The following is a 21,263-nucleotide window of genomic DNA, read 5'->3' on the forward strand; positions in this document are numbered from 1 at the left end:
CTGGGCCTTCTCTCAGCCTCTGCCCTGCACACACCCTGAAGACGTGCACTCACTTCAAGGGGGATGTGGGAATCCACTCTTACATCCACGGGAAGTTAGATGGGAGATGAGAGAACCTGTGACCGCCCAGTCTCGAGGCTGCCATGGACTGGGTGACTTGCAGCCCAGAGTGAGGTGGCTGGGGTGGGAGGGGGGAAGAGAGGAGTGAGTGTGTGTCTGTGTGTGTGTGTTTGTGAGAGAGAGAGAGAGAGAGAGAGAGAGAGCGAGAGAGACAGGGTGACAGACAGAAGGGCCAAGGAAAGAGACACACTGAGTGGGAGATGGAGACAGGAGGCCTCCTCACAGGCCAGTAGAGTCACAAAGGTGAAGGAGAGATGGATGAGCAGAGAGATAGACAGAAAGACATCTGCTTCCAGAGTGTGTGTGTGTGTGTGTGTGTGTGTGAGAGAGAGAGAGAGAGAGAGAGAGAGAGAGACAGAGATAGAGAGAGAGAGAGAGAAAGAGAGAGAGATGGGTGAAGAGACAGACTCAGGGCTGGGACCCTCAGGAGGAAGGCGTTGGGAAGGGAGGCAGAGTTGCCAAGGGACGGACCTAGGGAGAGACGCTGGATGGACTCTCTCACTCCCAGGACCTGGGTGGCCACGCTCTGCTGGTGTGGCAAGAACGGGTGGGGAGCGGCCCCTGCGGGTGGGCCCTGTGTTCTGGGGAAAAGCAGGTGTGCGCCTCCCCACCCCCCATCCGGGAGTGTGAGTGGTGGGGGGGGGTGGGGGTCGGTCAGGGTGCACAGGACTGGTCGAGGCCTGGACCAGGCTCGGCTCCGCCGGGTCGCCTGGAGTGTCCTAGCGTCCCTGGAGAGAGCCAGGCCAGTGTGGCTCACTGCAGGCGCTGGGCGCTGGGCGCCGGAGGCGAGGCGGGAGGCCAGCCGCAGGCCTGAAGGGACACCGGGAGCCCAGGGCTGCCCCTGCGCCCTACCCGCGCGGGCCCGGGGGTCACGGCCTGAGGCGGTCACGGACACTGTTTCCGGGCCACGCAAGAAAAGTGCGTGTGGGAAGGGGGCGCAAAAGCCTACAGCACCCGGTATTCCCAGGCGGTCTCCCATCCAAGTACTAACCAGGCCCGACCCTGCTTAGCTTCCAGATCAGACGAGATCGGGCGCGTTCAGGGTGGTATGGCCGTAGACGGCGGAGGCTGCCCCGGAACGCCTCAAGAGCCTGCGCCGGCTTCCACCCTTCAGCCCAGGGGCAGGGGAGGGCAGGGGAGGGCAGGGCAGCGGTGGAGGGGGCCAACACAGCGGGTGTTCCCAGGGGGCCTCCCTCGCCCCGCCCCAGCACTGCCCAGCGCTCCTCAACTCAACTCCAGGCTGGCTTTCTCGCTCCGACCTGACTCGGTCCCCGCGGCGGCGCGGGGGTCCTGGGAGACTGGCCGGCTCTCCCTCTCGGGTCCTCGGCCGGGCCGGATCGGGTCGGGGTGGAGTGGGCTAGGCGGGGCTGACAGGGGCTGAGTCCCGCCTCCACCTCTGCCCCTGGGCACCTGGCTCCACCTACCGGGAGCCCCGCCCCGGCCTGGCCTGGCCTCTGCCCCTCCTCGCCGAGCCCCAAGACCCCCGACCCCCGGGCACCCGGCACCCGCACCGCCACCCCACCCAGCCCTTCGCCTGGCCGAGAATCCCCAGAGAATCCCCAGCTGCCGCCGCCCGCGCTACCCTAGCCTAGCCTAGCCGAGCAGAGCCGAGCCGGGCGCCCAGAGAGCCAGGGGCGAAGACGGGAGCAGACACCCCGGCCCCCCGCGCCCCCCACCGGACACCCCAGAGACCCTGACAGAGGCCCAGCGCCCCAGCTGGAAATGCAGTGGGACTGGGCAATGGCGAGCGGCCGGCCACACACAACACCTGTGCGGGGAGCCAACCTCAGGGAGGGCCCGAGGAGGAACACACGCAGGGACCCACAGACAACCGGGCAGCGGGTGGCGAGCCGGCTGTGGCCCGCTGGTTCCCAGTCAGTCAGTCAGTCAGTCAGTCACAGGGCCAGGCTCAGAAGTGCGCCGCTGGGGCGCGGGCCTCGCCCTGAGTTCCCCATCCACTCTGCTTTGTCCACTCTGCACAGCAGCGCTTGGCCGCCCCGCACCCCCACCGCCACCCCCACCCTACCCTACCTCACCCCCACCCCACCACACTCTACCCCACCCCCGAGTGACTCCCTTCGGACTGAGTGCCAAGGTCGGAGGGCTCTGCGCCTTGTTTGTACACCTCAAGGACCAGGACCTGTACAGCACCGCCCTGAGGAAGGGCACAGACCCCTCCGTCCATTTGTCCATGGGCTGTGCTCCCGGAAAGGACCGCCTGTGAAAGTAGCGTTCCGAGTCAAACCCCGTCAGAGCCCAGTCGACGGCCTCACCAGACCGGAAGCCCCCTCACCCGCAAGCCTTGCGGGGGGCGGGGGGGAGCAGCGGTTGCGGGGGGTCGCGCGCCCACCGGGCCTTCAGGCCCTGCCTCGCGGCCAGGCGTCTCCAGGTGGAGGGTTCGCCGCGAACAAAGGGGCCTCTGCCTCCCTGTCCCCACCGCCCGGCCTTGGCCTTCAGCTCCCCTCGGCACGTGGTCCTCCCCGGCAACCTCCTGGCCCCGAACCACTTGCCTGCTCCGAAGGCTGCTTCCTCCTCTTCTCGGAGCACCTGCCCTCCTTTGACATCTGCTCTCTTGCTTGGCTCCCAGCGCAGCCTCCTAAGACCCTGTGGCCTCCTGGGCCTTCTCTCAGCCTCTGCCCTGCACACACCCTGAAGACGTGCACTCACTTCAAGGGGGATGTGGGAATCCACTCTTACATCCACGGGAAGTTAGATGGGAGATGAGAGAACCTGTGACCGCCCAGTCTCGAGGCTGCCATGGACTGGGTGACTTGCAGCCCAGAGTGAGGTGGCTGGGGTGGGAGGGGGGAAGAGAGGAGTGAGTGTGTGTCTGTGTGTGTGTGTTTGTGAGAGAGAGAGAGAGAGAGAGAGAGAGAGAGCGAGAGAGACAGGGTGACAGACAGAAGGGCCAAGGAAAGAGACACACTGAGTGGGAGATGGAGACAGGAGGCCTCCTCACAGGCCAGTAGAGTCACAAAGGTGAAGGAGAGATGGATGAGCAGAGAGATAGACAGAAAGACATCTGCTTCCAGAGTGTGTGTGTGTGTGTGTGTGTGTGTGAGAGAGAGAGAGAGAGAGAGAGACAGAGATAGAGAGAGAGAGAGAGAAAGAGAGAGAGATGGGTGAAGAGACAGACTCAGGGCTGGGACCCTCAGGAGGAAGGCGTTGGGAAGGGAGGCAGAGTTGCCAAGGGACGGACCTAGGGAGAGACGCTGGATGGACTCTCTCACTCCCAGGACCTGGGTGGCCACGCTCTGCTGGTGTGGCAAGAACGGGTGGGGAGCGGCCCCTGCGGGTGGGCCCTGTGTTCTGGGGAAAAGCAGGTGTGCGCCTCCCCACCCCCCATCCGGGAGTGTGAGTGGTGGGGGGGGGTGGGGGTCGGTCAGGGTGCACAGGACTGGTCGAGGCCTGGACCAGGCTCGGCTCCGCCGGGTCGCCTGGAGTGTCCTAGCGTCCCTGGAGAGAGCCAGACCAGTGTGGCTCACTGCAGGCGCTGGGCGCTGGGCGCCGGAAGGCGGGAGGCCAGCCGCAGGCCTGAAGGGACACCGGGAGCCCAGGGCTGCCCCTGCGCCCTACCCCCGCGGGCCCGGGGGTCACGGCCTGAGGCGGTCACGGACACTGTTTCCGGGCCACGCAAGAAAAGTGCGTGTGGGAAGGGGGCGCAAAAGCCTACAGCACCCGGTATTCCCAGGCGGTCTCCCATCCAAGTACTAACCAGGCCCGACCCTGCTTAGCTTCCGAGATCAGGCGCGTTCAGGGTGGTATGGCCGTAGACGGCAGAGGCTGCCCCGGAACGCCTCAAGAGCCTGCACCGGCTTCCACCCTTCAGCCCAGGGGCAGGGGAGGGCAGGGGAGGGCAGGGCAGCGGTGGAGGGGGCCAACACAGCGGGTGTTCCCAGGGGGCCTCCCTCGCCCCGCCCCAGCACTGCCCAGCGCTCCTCAACTCAACTCCAGGCTGGCTTTCTCGCTCCGACCTGACTCGGTCCCCGCGGCGGCGCGGGGGTCCTGGGAGACTGGCCGGCTCTCCCTCTCGGGTCCTCGGCCGGGCCGGATCGGGTCGGGGTGGAGTGGGCTAGGCGGGGCTGACAGGGGCTGAGTCCCGCCTCCACCTCTGCCCCTGGGCACCTGGCTCCACCTACCGGGAGCCCCGCCCCGGCCTGGCCTGGCCTCTGCCCCTCCTCGCCGAGCCCCAAGACCCCCGACCCCCGGGCACCCGGCACCCGCACCGCCACCCCACCCAGCCCTTCGCCTGGCCGAGAATCCCCAGAGAATCCCCAGCTGCCGCCGCCCGCGCTACCCTAGCCTAGCCTAGCCGAGCAGAGCCGAGCCGGGCGCCCAGAGAGCCAGGGGCGAAGACGGGAGCAGACACCCCGGCCCCCCGCGCCCCCCACCGGACACCCCAGAGACCCTGACAGAGGCCCAGCGCCCCAGCTGGAAATGCAGTGGGACTGGGCAATGGCGAGCGGCCGGCCACACACAACACCTGTGCGGGGAGCCAACCTCAGGGAGGGCCCGAGGAGGAACACACGCAGGGACCCACAGACAACCGGGCAGCGGGTGGCGAGCCGGCTGTGGCCCGCTGGTTCCCAGTCAGTCAGTCAGTCAGTCAGTCACAGGGCCAGGCTCAGAAGTGCGCCGCTGGGGCGCGGGCCTCGCCCTGAGTTCCCCATCCACTCTGCTTTGTCCACTCTGCACAGCAGCGCTTGGCCGCCCCGCACCCCCACCGCCACCCCCACCCTACCCTACCTCACCCCCACCCCACCACACTCTACCCCACCCCCGAGTGACTCCCTTCGGACTGAGTGCCAAGGTCGGAGGGCTCTGCGCCTTGTTTGTACACCTCAAGGACCAGGACCTGTACAGCACCGCCCTGAGGAAGGGCACAGACCCCTCCGTCCATTTGTCCATGGGCTGTGCTCCCGGAAAGGACCGCCTGTGAAAGTAGCGTTCCGAGTCAAACCCCGTCAGAGCCCAGTCGACGGCCTCACCAGACCGGAAGCCCCCTCACCCGCAAGCCTTGCGGGGGGCGGGGGGGAGCAGCGGTTGCGGGGGGTCGCGCGCCCACCGGGCCTTCAGGCCCTGCCTCGCGGCCAGGCGTCTCCAGGTGGAGGGTTCGCCGCGAACAAAGGGGCCTCTGCCTCCCTGTCCCCACCGCCCGGCCTTGGCCTTCAGCTCCCCTCGGCACGTGGTCCTCCCCGGCAACCTCCTGGCCCCGAACCACTTGCCTGCTCCGAAGGCTGCTTCCTCCTCTTCTCGGAGCACCTGCCCTCCTTTGACATCTGCTCTCTTGCTTGGCTCCCAGCGCAGCCTCCTAAGACCCTGTGGCCTCCTGGGCCTTCTCTCAGCCTCTGCCCTGCACACACCCTGAAGACGTGCACTCACTTCAAGGGGGATGTGGGAATCCACTCTTACATCCACGGGAAGTTAGATGGGAGATGAGAGAACCTGTGACCGCCCAGTCTCGAGGCTGCCATGGACTGGGTGACTTGCAGCCCAGAGTGAGGTGGCTGGGGTGGGAGGGGGGAAGAGAGGAGTGAGTGTGTGTCTGTGTGTGTGTGTTTGTGAGAGAGAGAGAGAGAGAGAGAGAGAGAGCGAGAGAGACAGGGTGACAGACAGAAGGGCCAAGGAAAGAGACACACTGAGTGGGAGATGGAGACAGGAGGCCTCCTCACAGGCCAGTAGAGTCACAAAGGTGAAGGAGAGATGGATGAGCAGAGAGATAGACAGAAAGACATCTGCTTCCAGAGTGTGTGTGTGTGTGTGTGTGTGTGTGAGAGAGAGAGAGAGAGAGAGAGAGAGAGAGACAGAGATAGAGAGAGAGAGAGAGAAAGAGAGAGAGATGGGTGAAGAGACAGACTCAGGGCTGGGACCCTCAGGAGGAAGGCGTTGGGAAGGGAGGCAGAGTTGCCAAGGGACGGACCTAGGGAGAGACGCTGGATGGACTCTCTCACTCCCAGGACCTGGGTGGCCACGCTCTGCTGGTGTGGCAAGAACGGGTGGGGAGCGGCCCCTGCGGGTGGGCCCTGTGTTCTGGGGAAAAGCAGGTGTGCGCCTCCCCACCCCCCATCCGGGAGTGTGAGTGGTGGGGGGGGGTGGGGGTCGGTCAGGGTGCACAGGACTGGTCGAGGCCTGGACCAGGCTCGGCTCCGCCGGGTCGCCTGGAGTGTCCTAGCGTCCCTGGAGAGAGCCAGGCCAGTGTGGCTCACTGCAGGCGCTGGGCGCTGGGCGCCGGAGGCGAGGCGGGAGGCCAGCCGCAGGCCTGAAGGGACACCGGGAGCCCAGGGCTGCCCCTGCGCCCTACCCGCGCGGGCCCGGGGGTCACGGCCTGAGGCGGTCACGGACACTGTTTCCGGGCCACGCAAGAAAAGTGCGTGTGGGAAGGGGGCGCAAAAGCCTACAGCACCCGGTATTCCCAGGCGGTCTCCCATCCAAGTACTAACCAGGCCCGACCCTGCTTAGCTTCCAGATCAGACGAGATCGGGCGCGTTCAGGGTGGTATGGCCGTAGACGGCGGAGGCTGCCCCGGAACGCCTCAAGAGCCTGCGCCGGCTTCCACCCTTCAGCCCAGGGGCAGGGGAGGGCAGGGGAGGGCAGGGCAGCGGTGGAGGGGGCCAACACAGCGGGTGTTCCCAGGGGGCCTCCCTCGCCCCGCCCCAGCACTGCCCAGCGCTCCTCAACTCAACTCCAGGCTGGCTTTCTCGCTCCGACCTGACTCGGTCCATGCGGCGGCGCGGGGGTCCTGGGAGACTGGCCGGCTCTCCCTCTCGGGTCCTCGGCCGGGCCGGATCGGGTCGGGGTGGAGTGGGCTAGGCGGGGCTGACAGGGGCTGAGTCCCGCCTCCACCTCTGCCCCTGGGCACCTGGCTCCACCTACCGGGAGCCCCGCCCCGGCCTGGCCTGGCCTCTGCCCCTCCTCGCCGAGCCCCAAGACCCCCGACCCCCGGGCACCCGGCAACCGCACCGCCACCCCACCCAGCCCTTCGCCTGGCCGAGAATCCCCAGAGAATCCCCAGCTGCCGCCGCCCGCGCTACCCTAGCCTAGCCTAGCCGAGCAGAGCCGAGCCGGGCGCCCAGAGAGCCAGGGGCGAAGACGGGAGCAGACACCCCGGCCCCCCGCGCCCCCCACCGGACACCCCAGAGACCCTGACAGAGGCCCAGCGCCCCAGCTGGAAATGCAGTGGGACTGGGCAATGGCGAGTGGCCGGCCACACACAACACCTGTGCGGGGAGCCACCCTCAGGGAGGGCCCGAGGAGGAACACACGCAGGGACCCACAGACAACCGGGCAGCGGGTGGCGAGCCGGCTGTGGCCCGCTGGTTCCCAGTCAGTCAGTCAGTCAGTCAGTCAGTCAGTCACAGGGCCAGGCTCAGAAGTGCGCCGCTGGGGCGCGGGCCTCGCCCTGAGTTCCCCATCCACTCTGCTTTGTCCACTCTGCACAGCAGCGCTTGGCCGCCCCGCACCCCCACCGCCACCCCCACCCTACCCTACCTCACCCCCACCCCACCACACTCTACCCCACCCCCGAGTGACTCCCTTCGGACTGAGTGCCAAGGTCGGAGGGCTCTGCGCCTTGTTTGTACACCTCAAGGACCAGGACCTGTACAGCACCGCCCTGAGGAAGGGCAGAGACCCCTCCGTCCATTTGTCCATGGGCTGTGCTCCCGGAAAGGACCGCCTGTGAAAGTAGCGTTCCGAGTCAAACCCCGTCAGAGCCCAGTCGACGGCCTCACCAGACCGGAATCCCCCTCACCCGCAAGCCTTGCGGGGGGCCGGGGGGAGCAGCGGTTGCGGGGGGTCGCGCGCCCACCGGGCCTTCAGGCCCTGCCTCGCGGCCAGGCGTCTCCAGGTGGAGGGTTCCCCGCGAACAAAGGGGCCTCTGCCTCCCTGTCCCCACCGCCCGGCCTTGGCCTTCAGCTCCCCTCGGCACGTGGTCCTCCCCGGCAACCTCCTGGCCCCGAACCACTTGCCTGCTCCGAAGGCTGCTTCCTCCTCTTCTCGGAGCACCTGCCCTCCTTTGACATCTGCTCTCTTGCTTGGCTCCCAGCGCAGCCTCCTAAGACCCTGTGGCCTCCTGGGCCTTCTCTCAGCCTCTGCCCTGCACACACCCTGAAGACGTGCACTCACTTCAAGGGGGATGTGGGAATCCACTCTTACATCCACGGGAAGTTAGATGGGAGATGAGAGAACCTGTGACCGCCCAGTCTCGAGGCTGCCATGGACTGGGTGACTTGCAGCCCAGAGTGAGGTGGCTGGGGTGGGAGGGGGGAAGAGAGGAGTGAGTGTGTGTCTGTGTGTGTGTGTTTGTGAGAGAGAGAGAGAGAGAGAGAGAGAGAGCGAGAGAGACAGGCTGACAGACAGAAGGGCCAAGGAAAGAGACACACTGAGTGGGAGATGGAGACAGGAGGCCTCCTCACAGGCCAGTAGAGTCTCAAAGGTGAAGGAGAGATGGATGAGCAGAGAGATAGACAGAAAGACATCTGCTTCCAGAGTGTGTGTGTGTGTGTGTGTGTGTGAGAGAGAGAGAGAGAGAGAGAGAGAGAGCGAGAGAGACAGGGTGACAGACAGAAGGGCCAAGGAAAGAGACACACTGAGTGGGAGATGGAGACAGGAGGCCTCCTCACAGGCCAGTAGAGTCACAAAGGTGAAGGAGAGATGGATGAGCAGAGAGATAGACAGAAAGACATCTGCTTCCAGAGTGTGTGTGTGTGTGTGTGTGTGAGAGAGAGAGAGAGAGAGAGAGAGAGAGACAGAGATAGAGAGAGAGAGAGAGAAAGAGAGAGAGATGGGTGAAGAGACAGACTCAGGGCTGGGACCCTCAGGAGGAAGGCGTTGGGAAGGGAGGCAGAGTTGCCAAGGGACGGACCTAGGGAGAGACGCTGGATGGACTCTCTCACTCCCAGGACCTGGGTGGCCACGCTCTGCTGGTGTGGCAAGAACGGGTGGGGAGCGGCCCCTGCGGGTGGGCCCTGTGTTCTGGGGAAAAGCAGGTGTGCGCCTCCCCACCCCCCATCCGGGAGTGTGAGTGGTGGGGGGGGGTGGGGGTCGGTCAGGGTGCACAGGACTGGTCGAGGCCTGGACCAGGCTCGGCTCCGCCGGGTCGCCTGGAGTGTCCTAGCGTCCCTGGAGAGAGCCAGGCCAGTGTGGCTCACTGCAGGCGCTGGGCGCTGGGCGCCGGAGGCGAGGCGGGAGGCGGGAGGCGGGAGGCCAGCCGCAGGCCTGAAGGGACACCGGGAGCCCAGGGCTGCCCCTGCGCCCTACCCCCGCGGGCCCGGGGGTCACGGCCTGAGGCGGTCACGGACACTGTTTCCGGGCCACGCAAGAAAAGTGCGTGTGGGAAGGGGGCGCAAAAGCCTACAGCACCCGGTATTCCCAGGCGGTCTCCCATCCAAGTACTAACCAGGCCCGACCCTGCTTAGCTTCCGAGATCAGACGAGATCGGGCGCGTTCAGGGTGGTATGGCTGTAGACGGCGGAGGCTGCCCCGGAACGCCTCAAGAGCCTGCGCCGGCTTCCACCCTTCAGCCCAGGGGCAGGGGAGGGCAGGGGAGGGCAGGGCAGCGGTGGAGGGGGCCAACACAGCGGGTGTTCCCAGGGGGCCTCCCTCGCCCCGCCCCAGCACTGCCCAGCGCTCCTCAACTCAACTCCAGGCTGGCTTTCTCGCTCCGACCTGACTCGGTCCATGCGGCGGCGCGGGGGTCCTGGGAGACTGGCCGGCTCTCCCTCTCGGGTCCTCGGCCGGGCCGGATCGGGTCGGGGTGGAGTGGGCTAGGCGGGGCTGACAGGGGCTGAGTCCCGCCTCCACCTCTGCCCCTGGGCACCTGGCTCCACCTACCGGGAGCCCCGCCCCGGCCTGGCCTGGCCTCTGCCCCTCCTCGCCGAGCCCCAAGACCCCCGACCCCCGGGCACCCGGCAACCGCACCGCCACCCCACCCAGCCCTTCGCCTGGCCGAGAATCCCCAGAGAATCCCCAGCTGCCGCCGCCCGCGCTACCCTAGCCTAGCCTAGCCGAGCAGAGCCGAGCCGGGCGCCCAGAGAGCCAGGGGCGAAGACGGGAGCAGACACCCCGGCCCCCCGCGCCCCCCACCGGACACCCCAGAGACCCTGACAGAGGCCCAGCGCCCCAGCTGGAAATGCAGTGGGACTGGGCAATGGCGAGTGGCCGGCCACACACAACACCTGTGCGGGGAGCCACCCTCAGGGAGGGCCCGAGGAGGAACACACGCAGGGACCCACAGACAACCGGGCAGCGGGTGGCGAGCCGGCTGTGGCCCGCTGGTTCCCAGTCAGTCAGTCAGTCAGTCAGTCAGTCAGTCAGTCACAGGGCCAGGCTCAGAAGTGCGCCGCTGGGGCGCGGGCCTCGCCCTGAGTTCCCCATCCACTCTGCTTTGTCCACTCTGCACAGCAGCGCTTGGCCGCCCCGCACCCCCACCGCCACCCCCACCCTACCCTACCTCACCCCCACCCCACCACACTCTACCCCACCCCCGAGTGACTCCCTTCGGACTGAGTGCCAAGGTCGGAGGGCTCTGCGCCTTGTTTGTACACCTCAAGGACCAGGACCTGTACAGCACCGCCCTGAGGAAGGGCACAGACCCCTCCGTCCATTTGTCCATGGGCTGTGCTCCCGGAAAGGACCGCCTGTGAAAGTAGCGTTCCGAGTCAAACCCCGTCAGAGCCCAGTCGACGGCCTCACCAGACCGGAAGCCCCCTCACCCGCAAGCCTTGCGGGGGGCGGGGGGGAGCAGCGGTTGCGGGGGGGTCGCGCGCCCACCGGGCCTTCAGGCCCTGCCTCGCGGCCAGGCGTCTCCAGGTGGAGGGTTCGCCGCGAACAAAGGGGCCTCTGCCTCCCTGTCCCCACCGCCCGGCCTTGGCCTTCAGCTCCCCTCGGCACGTGGTCCTCCCCGGCAACCTCCTGGCCCCGAACCACTTGCCTGCTCCGAAGGCTGCTTCCTCCTCTTCTCGGAGCACCTGCCCTCCTTTGACATCTGCTCTCTTGCTTGGCTCCCAGCGCAGCCTCCTAAGACCCTGTGGCCTCCTGGGCCTTCTCTCAGCCTCTGCCCTGCACACACCCTGAAGACGTGCACTCACTTCAAGGGGGATGTGGGAATCCACTCTTACATCCACGGGAAGTTAGATGGGAGATGAGAGAACCTGTGACCGCCCAGTCTCGAGGCTGCCATGGACTGGGTGACTTGCAGCCCAGAGTGAGGTGGCTGGGGTGGGAGGGGGGAAGAGAGGAGTGAGTGTGTGTCTGTGTGTGTGTGTTTGTGAGAGAGAGAGAGAGAGAGAGAGAGAGAGAGCGAGAGAGACAGGGTGACAGACAGAAGGGCCAAGGAAAGAGACACACTGAGTGGGAGATGGAGACAGGAGGCCTCCTCACAGGCCAGTAGAGTCACAAAGGTGAAGGAGAGATGGATGAGCAGAGAGATAGACAGAAAGACATCTGCTTCCAGAGTGTGTGTGTGTGTGTGTGTGTGTGTGAGAGAGAGAGAGAGAGAGAGAGAGAGAGAGAGAGACAGAGATAGAGAGAGAGAGAGAGAAAGAGAGAGAGATGGGTGAAGAGACAGACTCAGGGCTGGGACCCTCAGGAGGAAGGCGTTGGGAAGGGAGGCAGAGTTGCCAAGGGACGGACCTAGGGAGAGACGCTGGATAGACTCTCTCACTCCCAGGACCTGGGTGGCCACGCTCTGCTGGTGTGGCAAGAACGGGTGGGGAGCGGCCCCTGCGGGTGGGCCCTGTGTTCTGGGGAAAAGCAGGTGTGCGCCTCCCCACCCCCCATCCGGGAGTGTGAGTGGTGGGGGGGGGTGGGGGTCGGTCAGGGTGCACAGGACTGGTCGAGGCCTGGACCAGGCTCGGCTCCGCCGGGTCGCCTGGAGTGTCCTAGCGTCCCTGGAGAGAGCCAGGCCAGTGTGGCTCACTGCAGGCGCTGGGCGCTGGGCGCCGGAGGCGAGGCGGGAGGCGGGAGGCGGGAGGCCAGCCGCAGGCCTGAAGGGACACCGGGAGCCCAGGGCTGCCCCTGCGCCCTACCCCCGCGGGCCCGGGGGTCACGGCCTGAGGCGGTCACGGACACTGTTTCCGGGCCACGCAAGAAAAGTGCGTGTGGGAAGGGGGCGCAAAAGCCTACAGCACCCGGTATTCCCAGGCGGTCTCCCATCCAAGTACTAACCAGGCCCGACCCTGCTTAGCTTCCGAGATCAGACGAGATCGGGCGCGTTCAGGGTGGTATGGCCGTAGACGGCGGAGGCTGCCCCGGAACGCCTCAAGAGCCTGCGCCGGCTTCCACCCTTCAGCCCAGGGGCAGGGGAGGGCAGGGGAGGGCAGGGCAGCGGTGGAGGGGGCCAACACAGCGGGTGTTCCCAGGGGGCCTCCCTCGCCCCGCCCCAGCACTGCCCAGCGCTCCTCAACTCAACTCCAGGCTGGCTTTCTCGCTCCGACCTGACTCGGTCCCCGCGGCGGCGCGGGGGTCCTGGGAGACTGGCCGGCTCTCCCTCTCGGGTCCTCGGCCGGGCCGGATCGGGTCGGGGTGGAGTGGGCTAGGCGGGGCTGACAGGGGCTGAGTCCCGCCTCCACCTCTGCCCCTGGGCACCTGGCTCCACCTACCGGGAGCCCCGTCCCGGCCTGGCCTGGCCTCTGCCCCTCCTCGCCGAGCCCCAAGACCCCCGACCCCCGGGCACCCGGCACCCGCACCGCCACCCCACCCAGCCCTTCGCCTGGCCGAGAATCCCCAGAGAATCCCCAGCTGCCGCCGCCCGCGCTACCCTAGCCTAGCCTAGCCGAGCAGAGCCGAGCCGGGCGCCCAGAGAGCCAGGGGCGAAGACGGGAGCAGACACCCCGGCCCCCCGCGCCCCCCACCGGACACCCCAGAGACCCTGACAGAGGCCCAGCGCCCCAGCTGGAAATGCAGTGGGACTGGGCAATGGCGAGCGGCCGGCCACACACAACACCTGTGCGGGGAGCCACCCTCAGGGAGGGCCCGAGGAGGAACACAGGCAGGGACCCACAGACAACCGGGCAGCGGGTGGCGAGCCGGCTGTGGCCCGCTGGTTCCCAGTCAGTCAGTCAGTCAGTCAGTCAGTCAGTCACAGGGCCAGGCTCAGAAGTGCGCCGCTGGGGCGCGGGCCTCGCCCTGAGTTCCCCATCCACTCTGCTTTGTCCACTCTGCACAGCAGCGCTTGGCCGCCCCGCACCCCCACCGCCACCCCCACCCTACCCTACCTCACCCCCACCCCACCACACTCTACCCCACCCCCGAGTGACTCCCTTCGGACTGAGTGCCAAGGTCGGAGGGCTCTGCGCCTTGTTTGTACACCTCAAGGACCAGGACCTGTACAGCACCGCCCTGAGGAAGGGCACAGACCCCTCCGTCCATTTGTCCATGGGCTGTGCTCCCGGAAAGGACCGCCTGTGAAAGTAGCGTTCCGAGTCAAACCCCGTCAGAGCCCAGTCGACGGCCTCACCAGACCGGAAGCCCCCTCACCCGCAAGCCTTGCGGGGGGCGGGGGGGAGCAGCGGTTGCGGGGGGGTCGCGCGCCCACCGGGCCTTCAGGCCCTGCCTCGCGGCCAGGCGTCTCCAGGTGGAGGGTTCGCCGCGAACAAAGGGGCCTCTGCCTCCCTGTCCCCACCGCCCGGCCTTGGCCTTCAGCTCCCCTCGGCACGTGGTCCTCCCCGGCAACCTCCTGGCCCCGAACCACTTGCCTGCTCCGAAGGCTGCTTCCTCCTCTTCTCGGAGCACCTGCCCTCCTTTGACATCTGCTCTCTTGCTTGGCTCCCAGCGCAGCCTCCTAAGACCCTGTGGCCTCCTGGGCCTTCTCTCAGCCTCTGCCCTGCACACACCCTGAAGACGTGCACTCACTTCAAGGGGGATGTGGGAATCCACTCTTACATCCACGGGAAGTTAGATGGGAGATGAGAGAACCTGTGACCGCCCAGTCTCGAGGCTGCCATGGACTGGGTGACTTGCAGCCCAGAGTGAGGTGGCTGGGGTGGGAGGGGGGAAGAGAGGAGTGAGTGTGTGTCTGTGTGTGTGTGTTTGTGAGAGAGAGAGAGAGAGAGAGAGAGAGAGCGAGAGAGACAGGGTGACAGACAGAAGGGCCAAGGAAAGAGACACACTGAGTGGGAGATGGAGACAGGAGGCCTCCTCACAGGCCAGTAGAGTCACAAAGGTGAAGGAGAGATGGATGAGCAGAGAGATAGACAGAAAGACATCTGCTTCCAGAGTGTGTGTGTGTGTGTGTGTGTGTGTGTGAGAGAGAGAGAGAGAGAGAGAGAGAGAGACAGAGATAGAGAGAGAGAGAGAGAAAGAGAGAGAGATGGGTGAAGAGACAGACTCAGGGCTGGGACCCTCAGGAGGAAGGCGTTGGGAAGGGAGGCAGAGTTGCCAAGGGACGGACCTAGGGAGAGACGCTGGATGGACTCTCTCACTCCCAGGACCTGGGTGGCCACGCTCTGCTGGTGTGGCAAGAACGGGTGGGGAGCGGCCCCTGCGGGTGGGCCCTGTGTTCTGGGGAAAAGCAGGTGTGCGCCTCCCCACCCCCCATCCGGGAGTGTGAGTGGTGGGGGGGGGTGGGGGTCGGTCAGGGTGCACAGGACTGGTCGAGGCCTGGACCAGGCTCGGCTCCGCCGGGTCGCCTGGAGTGTCCTAGCGTCCCTGGAGAGAGCCAGGCCAGTGTGGCTCACTGCAGGCGCTGGGCGCTGGGCGCCGGAGGCGAGGCGGGAGGCGGGAGGCCGGAGGCCAGCCGCAGGCCTGAAGGGACACCGGGAGCCCAGGGCTGCCCCTGCGCCCTACCCCCGCGGGCCCGGGGGTCACGGCCTGAGGCGGTCACGGACACTGTTTCCGGGCCACGCAAGAAAAGTGCGTGTGGGAAGGGGGCGCAAAAGCCTACAGCACCCGGTATTCCCAGGCGGTCTCCCATCCAAGTACTAACCAGGCCCGACCCTGCTTAGCTTCCGAGATCAGACGAGATCGGGCGCGTTCAGGGTGGTATGGCCGTAGACGGCGGAGGCTGCCCCGGAACGCCTCAAGAGCCTGCGCCGGCTTCCACCCTTCAGCCCAGGGGCAGGGGAGGGCAGGGGAGGGCAGGGCAGCGGTGGAGGGGGCCAACACAGCGGGTGTTCCCAGGGGGCCTCCCTCGCCCCGCCCCAGCACTGCCCAGCGCTCCTCAACTCAACTCCAGGCTGGCTTTCTCGCTCCGACCTGACTCGGTCCATGCGGCGGCGCGGGGGTCCTGGGAGACTGGCCGGCTCTCCCTCTCGGGTCCTCGGCCGGGCCGGATCGGGTCGGGGTGGAGTGGGCTAGGCGGGGCTGACAGGGGCTGAGTCCCGCCTCCACCTCTGCCCCTGGGCACCTGGCTCCACCTACCGGGAGCCCCGCCCCGGCCTGGCCTGGCCTCTGCCCCTCCTCGCCGAGCCCCAAGACCCCCGACCCCCGGGCACCCGGCAACCGCACCGCCACCCCACCCAGCCCTTCGCCTGGCCGAGAATCCCCAGAGAATCCCCAGCTGCCGCCGCCCGCGCTACCCTAGCCTAGCCTAGCCGAGCAGAGCCGAGCCGGGCGCCCAGAGAGCCAGGGGCGAAGACGGGAGCAGACACCCCGGCCCCCCGCGCCCCCCACCGGACACCCCAGAGACCCTGACAGAGGCCCAGCGCCCCAGCTGGAAATGCAGTGGGACTGGGCAATGGCGAGTGGCCGGCCACACACAACACCTGTGCGGGGAGCCACCCTCAGGGAGGGCCCGAGGAGGAACACACGCAGGGACCCACAGACAACCGGGCAGCGGGTGGCGAGCCGGCTGTGGCCCGCTGGTTCCCAGTCAGTCAGTCAGTCAGTCAGTCAGTCACAGGGCCAGGCTCAGAAGTGCGCCGCTGGGGCGCGGGCCTCGCCCTGAGTTCCCCATCCACTCTGCTTTGTCCACTCTGCACAGCAGCGCTTGGCCGCCCCGCACCCCCACCGCCACCCCCACCCTACCCTACCTCACCCCCACCCCACCACACTCTACCCCACCCCCGAGTGACTCCCTTCGGACTGAGTGCCAAGGTCGGAGGGCTCTGCGCCTTGTTTGTACACCTCAAGGACCAGGACCTGTACAGCACCGCCCTGAGGAAGGGCAGAGACCCCTCCGTCCATTTGTCCATGGGCTGTGCTCCCGGAAAGGACCGCCTGTGAAAGTAGCGTTCCGAGTCAAACCCCGTCAGAGCCCAGTCGACGGCCTCACCAGACCGGAATCCCCCTCACCCGCAAGCCTTGCGGGGGGCCGGGGGGAGCAGCGGTTGCGGGGGGTCGCGCGCCCACCGGGCCTTCAGGCCCTGCCTCGCGGCCAGGCGTCTCCAGGTGGAGGGTTCGCCGCGAACAAAGGGGCCTCTGCCTCCCTGTCCCCACCGCCCGGCCTTGGCCTTCAGCTCCCCTCGGCACGTGGTCCTCCCCGGCAACCTCCTGGCCCCGAACCACTTGCCTGCTCCGAAGGCTGCTTCCTCCTCTTCTCGGAGCACCTGCCCTCCTTTGACATCTGCTCTCTTGCTTGGCTCCCAGCGCAGCCTCCTAAGACCCTGTGGCCTCCTGGGCCTTCTCTCAGCCTCTGCCCTGCACACACCCTGAAGACGTGCACTCACTTCAAGGGGGATGTGGGAATCCACTCTTACATCCACGGGAAGTTAGATGGGAGATGAGAGAACCTGTGACCGCCCAGTCTCGAGGCTGCCATGGACTGGGTGACTTGCAGCCCAGAGTGAGGTGGCTGGGGTGGGAGGGGGGAAGAGAGGAGTGAGTGTGTGTCTGTGTGTGTGTTTGTGAGAGAGAGAGAGAGAGAGAGAGAGAGAGCGAGAGAGACAGGGTGACAGACAGAAGGGCCAAGGAAAGAGACACACTGAGTGGGAGATGGAGACAGGAGGCCTCCTCACAGGCCAGTAGAGTCTCAAAGGTGAAGGAGAGATGGATGAGCAGAGAGATAGACAGAAAGACATCTGCTTCCAGAGTGTGTGTGTGTGTGTGTGTGTGTGAGAGAGAGAGAGAGAGAGAGAGAGAGAGCGAGAGAGACAGGGTGACAGACAGAAGGGCCAAGGAAAGAGACACACTGAGTGGGAGATGGAGACAGGAGGCCTCCTCACAGGCCAGTAGAGTCACAAAGGTGAAGGAGAGATGGATGAGCAGAGAGATAGACAGAAAGACATCTGCTTCCAGAGTGTGTGTGTGTGTGTGTGTGTGTGTGAGAGAGAGAGAGAGAGAGAGAGACAGAGATAGAGAGAGAGAGAGAGAAAGAGAGAGAGATGGGTGAAGAGACAGACTCAGGGCTGGGACCCTCAGGAGGAAGGCGTTGGGAAGGGAGGCAGAGTTGCCAAGGGACGGACCTAGGGAGAGACGCTGGATGGACTCTCTCACTCCCAGGACCTGGGTGGCCACGCTCTGCTGGTGTGGCAAGAACGGGTGGGGAGCGGCCCCTGCGGGTGGGCCCTGTGTTCTGGGGAAAAGCAGGTGTGCGCCTCCCCACCCCCCATCCGGGAGTGTGAGTGGTGGGGGGGGGTGGGGGTCGGTCAGGGTGCACAGGACTGGTCGAGGCCTGGACCAGGCTCGGCTCCGCCGGGTCGCCTGGAGTGTCCTAGCGTCCCTGGAGAGAGCCAGGCCAGTGTGGCTCACTGCAGGCGCTGGGCGCTGGGCGCCGGAGGCGAGGCGGGAGGCGGGAGTCGGGAGGCCAGCCGCAGGCCTGAAGGGACACCGGGAGCCCAGGGCTGCCCCTGCGCCCTACCCCCGCGGGCCCGGGGGTCACGGCCTGAGGCGGTCACGGACACTGTTTCCGGGCCACGCAAGAAAAGTGCGTGTGGGAAGGGGGCGCAAAAGCCTACAGCACCCGGTATTCCCAGGCGGTCTCCCATCCAAGTACTAACCAGGCCCGACCCTGCTTAGCTTCCGAGATCAGACGAGATCGGGCGCGTTCAGGGTGGTATGGCCGTAGACGGCGGAGGCTGCCCCGGAACGCCTCAAGAGCCTGCGCCGGCTTCCACCCTTCAGCCCAGGGGCAGGGGAGGGCAGGGGAGGGCAGGGCAGCGGTGGAGGGGGCCAACACAGCGGGTGTTCCCAGGGGGCCTCCCTCGCCCCGCCCCAGCACTGCCCAGCGCTCCTCAACTCAACTCCAGGCTGGCTTTCTCGCTCCGACCTGACTCGGTCCATGCGGCGGCGCGGGGGTCCTGGGAGACTGGCCGGCTCTCCCTCTCGGGTCCTCGGCCGGGCCGGATCGGGTCGGGGTGGAGTGGGCTAGGCGGGGCTGACAGGGGCTGAGTCCCGCCTCCACCTCTGCCCCTGGGCACCTGGCTCCACCTACCGGGAGCCCCGCCCCGGCCTGGCCTGGCCTCTGCCCCTCCTCGCCGAGCCCCAAGACCCCCGACCCCCGGGCACCCGGCAACCGCACCGCCACCCCACCCAGCCCTTCGCCTGGCCGAGAATCCCCAGAGAATCCCCAGCTGCCGCCGCCCGCGCTACCCTAGCCTAGCCTAGCCGAGCAGAGCCGAGCCGGGCGCCCAGAGAGCCAGGGGCGAAGACGGGAGCAGACACCCCGGCCCCCCGCGCCCCCCACCGGACACCCCAGAGACCCTGACAGAGGCCCAGCGCCCCAGCTGGAAATGCAGTGGGACTGGGCAATGGCGAGTGGCCGGCCACACACAACACCTGTGCGGGGAGCCACCCTCAGGGAGGGCCCGAGGAGGAACACACGCAGGGACCCACAGACAACCGGGCAGCGGGTGGCGAGCCGGCTGTGGCCCGCTGGTTCCCAGTCAGTCAGTCAGTCAGTCAGTCAGTCAGTCAGTCACAGGGCCAGGCTCAGAAGTGCGCCGCTGGGGCGCGGGCCTCGCCCTGAGTTCCCCATCCACTCTGCTTTGTCCACTCTGCACAGCAGCGCTTGGCCGCCCCGCACCCCCACCGCCACCCCCACCCTACCCTACCTCACCCCCACCCCACCACACTCTACCCCACCCCCGAGTGACTCCCTTCGGACTGAGTGCCAAGGTCGGAGGGCTCTGCGCCTTGTTTGTACACCTCAAGGACCAGGACCTGTACAGCACCGCCCTGAGGAAGGGCACAGACCCCTCCGTCCATTTGTCCATGGGCTGTGCTCCCGGAAAGGACCGCCTGTGAAAGTAGCGTTCCGAGTCAAACCCCGTCAGAGCCCAGTCGACGGCCTCACCAGACCGGAAGCCCCCTCACCCGCAAGCCTTGCGGGGGGCGGGGGGGAGCAGCGGTTGCGGGGGGGTCGCGCGCCCACCGGGCCTTCAGGCCCTGCCTCGCGGCCAGGCGTCTCCAGGTGGAGGGTTCGCCGCGAACAAAGGGGCCTCTGCCTCCCTGTCCCCACCGCCCGGCCTTGGCCTTCAGCTCCCCTCGGCACGTGGTCCTCCCCGGCAACCTCCTGGCCCCGAACCACTTGCCTGCTCCGAAGGCTGCTTCCTCCTCTTCTCGGAGCACCTGCCCTCCTTTGACATCTGCTCTCTTGCTTGGCTCCCAGCGCAGCCTCCTAAGACCCTGTGGCCTCCTGGGCCTTCTCTCAGCCTCTGCCCTGCACACACCCTGAAGACGTGCACTCACTTCAAGGGGGATGTGGGAATCCACTCTTACATCCACGGGAAGTTAGATGGGAGATGAGAGAACCTGTGACCGCCCAGTCTCGAGGCTGCCATGGACTGGGTGACTTGCAGCCCAGAGTGAGGTGGCTGGGGTGGGAGGGGGGAAGAGAGGAGTGAGTGTGTGTCTGTGTGTGTGTGTTTGTGAGAGAGAGAGAGAGAGAGAGAGAGAGAGCGAGAGAGACAGGGTGACAGACAGAAGGGCCAAGGAAAGAGACACACTGAGTGGGAGATGGAGACAGGAGGCCTCCTCACAGGCCAGTAGAGTCACAAAGGTGAAGGAGAGATGGATGAGCAGAGAGATAGACAGAAAGACATCTGCTTCCAGAGTGTGTGTGTGTGTGTGTGTGTGTGTGTGAGAGAGAGAGAGAGAGAGAGAGAGAGAGAGACAGAGATAGAGAGAGAGAGAGAGAAAGAGAGAGAGATGGGTGAAGAGACAGACTCAGGGCTGGGACCCTCAGGAGGAAGGCGTTGGGAAGGGAGGCAGAGTTGCCAAGGGACGGACCTAGGGAGAGACGCTGGATGGACTCTCTCACTCCCAGGACCTGGGTGGCCACGCTCTGCTGGTGTGGCAAGAACGGGTGGGGAGCGGCCCCTGCGGGTGGGCCCTGTGTTCTGGGGAAAAGCAGGTGTGCGCCTCCCCACCCCCCATCCGGGAGTGTGAGTGGTGGGGGGGGGTGGGGGTCGGTCAGGGTGCACAGGACTGGTCGAGGCCTGGACCAGGCTCGGCTCCGCCGGGTCGCCTGGAGTGTCCTAGCGTCCCTGGAGAGAGCCAGGCCAGTGTGGCTCACTGCAGGCGCTGGGCGCTGGGCGCCGGAGGCGAGGCGGGAGGCGGGAGGCCGGAGGCCAGCCGCAGGCCTGAAGGGACACCGGGAGCCCAGGGCTGCCCCTGCGCCCTACCCCCGCGGGCCCGGGGGTCACGGCCTGAGGCGGTCACGGACACTGTTTCCGGGCCACGCAAGAAAAGTGCGTGTGGGAAGGGGGCGCAAAAGCCTACAGCACCCGGTATTCCCAGGCGGTCTCCCATCCAAGTACTAACCAGGCCCGACCCTGCTTAGCTTCCGAGATCAGACGAGATCGGGCGCGTTCAGGGTGGTATGGCCGTAGACGGCGGAGGCTGCCCCGGAACGCCTCAAGAGCCTGCGCCGGCTTCCACCCTTCAGCCCAGGGGCAGGGGAGGGCAGGGGAGGGCAGGGCAGCGGTGGAGGGGGCCAACACAGCGGGTGTTCCCAGGGGGCCTCCCTCGCCCCGCCCCAGCACTGCCCAGCGCTCCTCAACTCAACTCCAGGCTGGCTTTCTCGCTCCGACCTGACTCGGTCCATGCGGCGGCGCGGGGGTCCTGGGAGACTGGCCGGCTCTCCCTCTCGGGTCCTCGGCCGGGCCGGATCGGGTCGGGGTGGAGTGGGCTAGGCGGGGCTGACAGGGGCTGAGTCCCGCCTCCACCTCTGCCCCTGGGCACCTGGCTCCACCTACCGGGAGCCCCGCCCCGGCCTGGCCTGGCCTCTGCCCCTCCTCGCCGAGCCCCAAGACCCCCGACCCCCGGGC

General features: G+C 66.8%; 7 non-coding genes and 1 pseudogene across 7 annotated transcripts; all 8 read right to left on the minus strand.

The window, feature by feature from the left end:
• Positions 1 to 1,062: 1,062 nt before the first annotated feature.
• On the minus strand, positions 1,063 to 1,180 carry LOC143640883 (5S ribosomal RNA). Its single transcript, XR_013155187.1, has one exon. It is a non-coding gene; the product is annotated as a 5S ribosomal RNA (ribosomal RNA).
• A 2,606-nt stretch (positions 1,181 to 3,786) lies between these two features.
• LOC143640887 (5S ribosomal RNA) lies at positions 3,787 to 3,895 on the minus strand (annotated as a pseudogene).
• A 2,616-nt stretch (positions 3,896 to 6,511) lies between these two features.
• Positions 6,512 to 6,629, minus strand: LOC143640884 (5S ribosomal RNA). Its single transcript, XR_013155188.1, has one exon. It is a non-coding gene; the product is annotated as a 5S ribosomal RNA (ribosomal RNA).
• A 2,839-nt stretch (positions 6,630 to 9,468) lies between these two features.
• LOC143640880 (5S ribosomal RNA) lies at positions 9,469 to 9,587 on the minus strand. Its single transcript, XR_013155184.1, has one exon. It is a non-coding gene; the product is annotated as a 5S ribosomal RNA (ribosomal RNA).
• A 2,649-nt stretch (positions 9,588 to 12,236) lies between these two features.
• Positions 12,237 to 12,355, minus strand: LOC143640862 (5S ribosomal RNA). Its single transcript, XR_013155166.1, has one exon. It is a non-coding gene; the product is annotated as a 5S ribosomal RNA (ribosomal RNA).
• Positions 12,356 to 14,994: 2,639 nt separating this feature from the next.
• On the minus strand, positions 14,995 to 15,113 carry LOC143640863 (5S ribosomal RNA). The gene has a single exon (XR_013155167.1). It is a non-coding gene; the product is annotated as a 5S ribosomal RNA (ribosomal RNA).
• A 2,831-nt stretch (positions 15,114 to 17,944) lies between these two features.
• Positions 17,945 to 18,063, minus strand: LOC143640864 (5S ribosomal RNA). The gene has a single exon (XR_013155168.1). It is a non-coding gene; the product is annotated as a 5S ribosomal RNA (ribosomal RNA).
• Positions 18,064 to 20,708: 2,645 nt separating this feature from the next.
• Positions 20,709 to 20,827, minus strand: LOC143640865 (5S ribosomal RNA). Its single transcript, XR_013155169.1, has one exon. It is a non-coding gene; the product is annotated as a 5S ribosomal RNA (ribosomal RNA).
• Between the last annotated feature and the right edge of the window lie 436 nt (positions 20,828 to 21,263).

This window comes from Callospermophilus lateralis, unplaced genomic scaffold (genome assembly GCF_048772815.1).
Source record: "Callospermophilus lateralis isolate mCalLat2 unplaced genomic scaffold, mCalLat2.hap1 Scaffold_6925, whole genome shotgun sequence".
Classification (NCBI taxonomy): Eukaryota; Metazoa; Chordata; class Mammalia; order Rodentia; family Sciuridae; genus Callospermophilus; species Callospermophilus lateralis.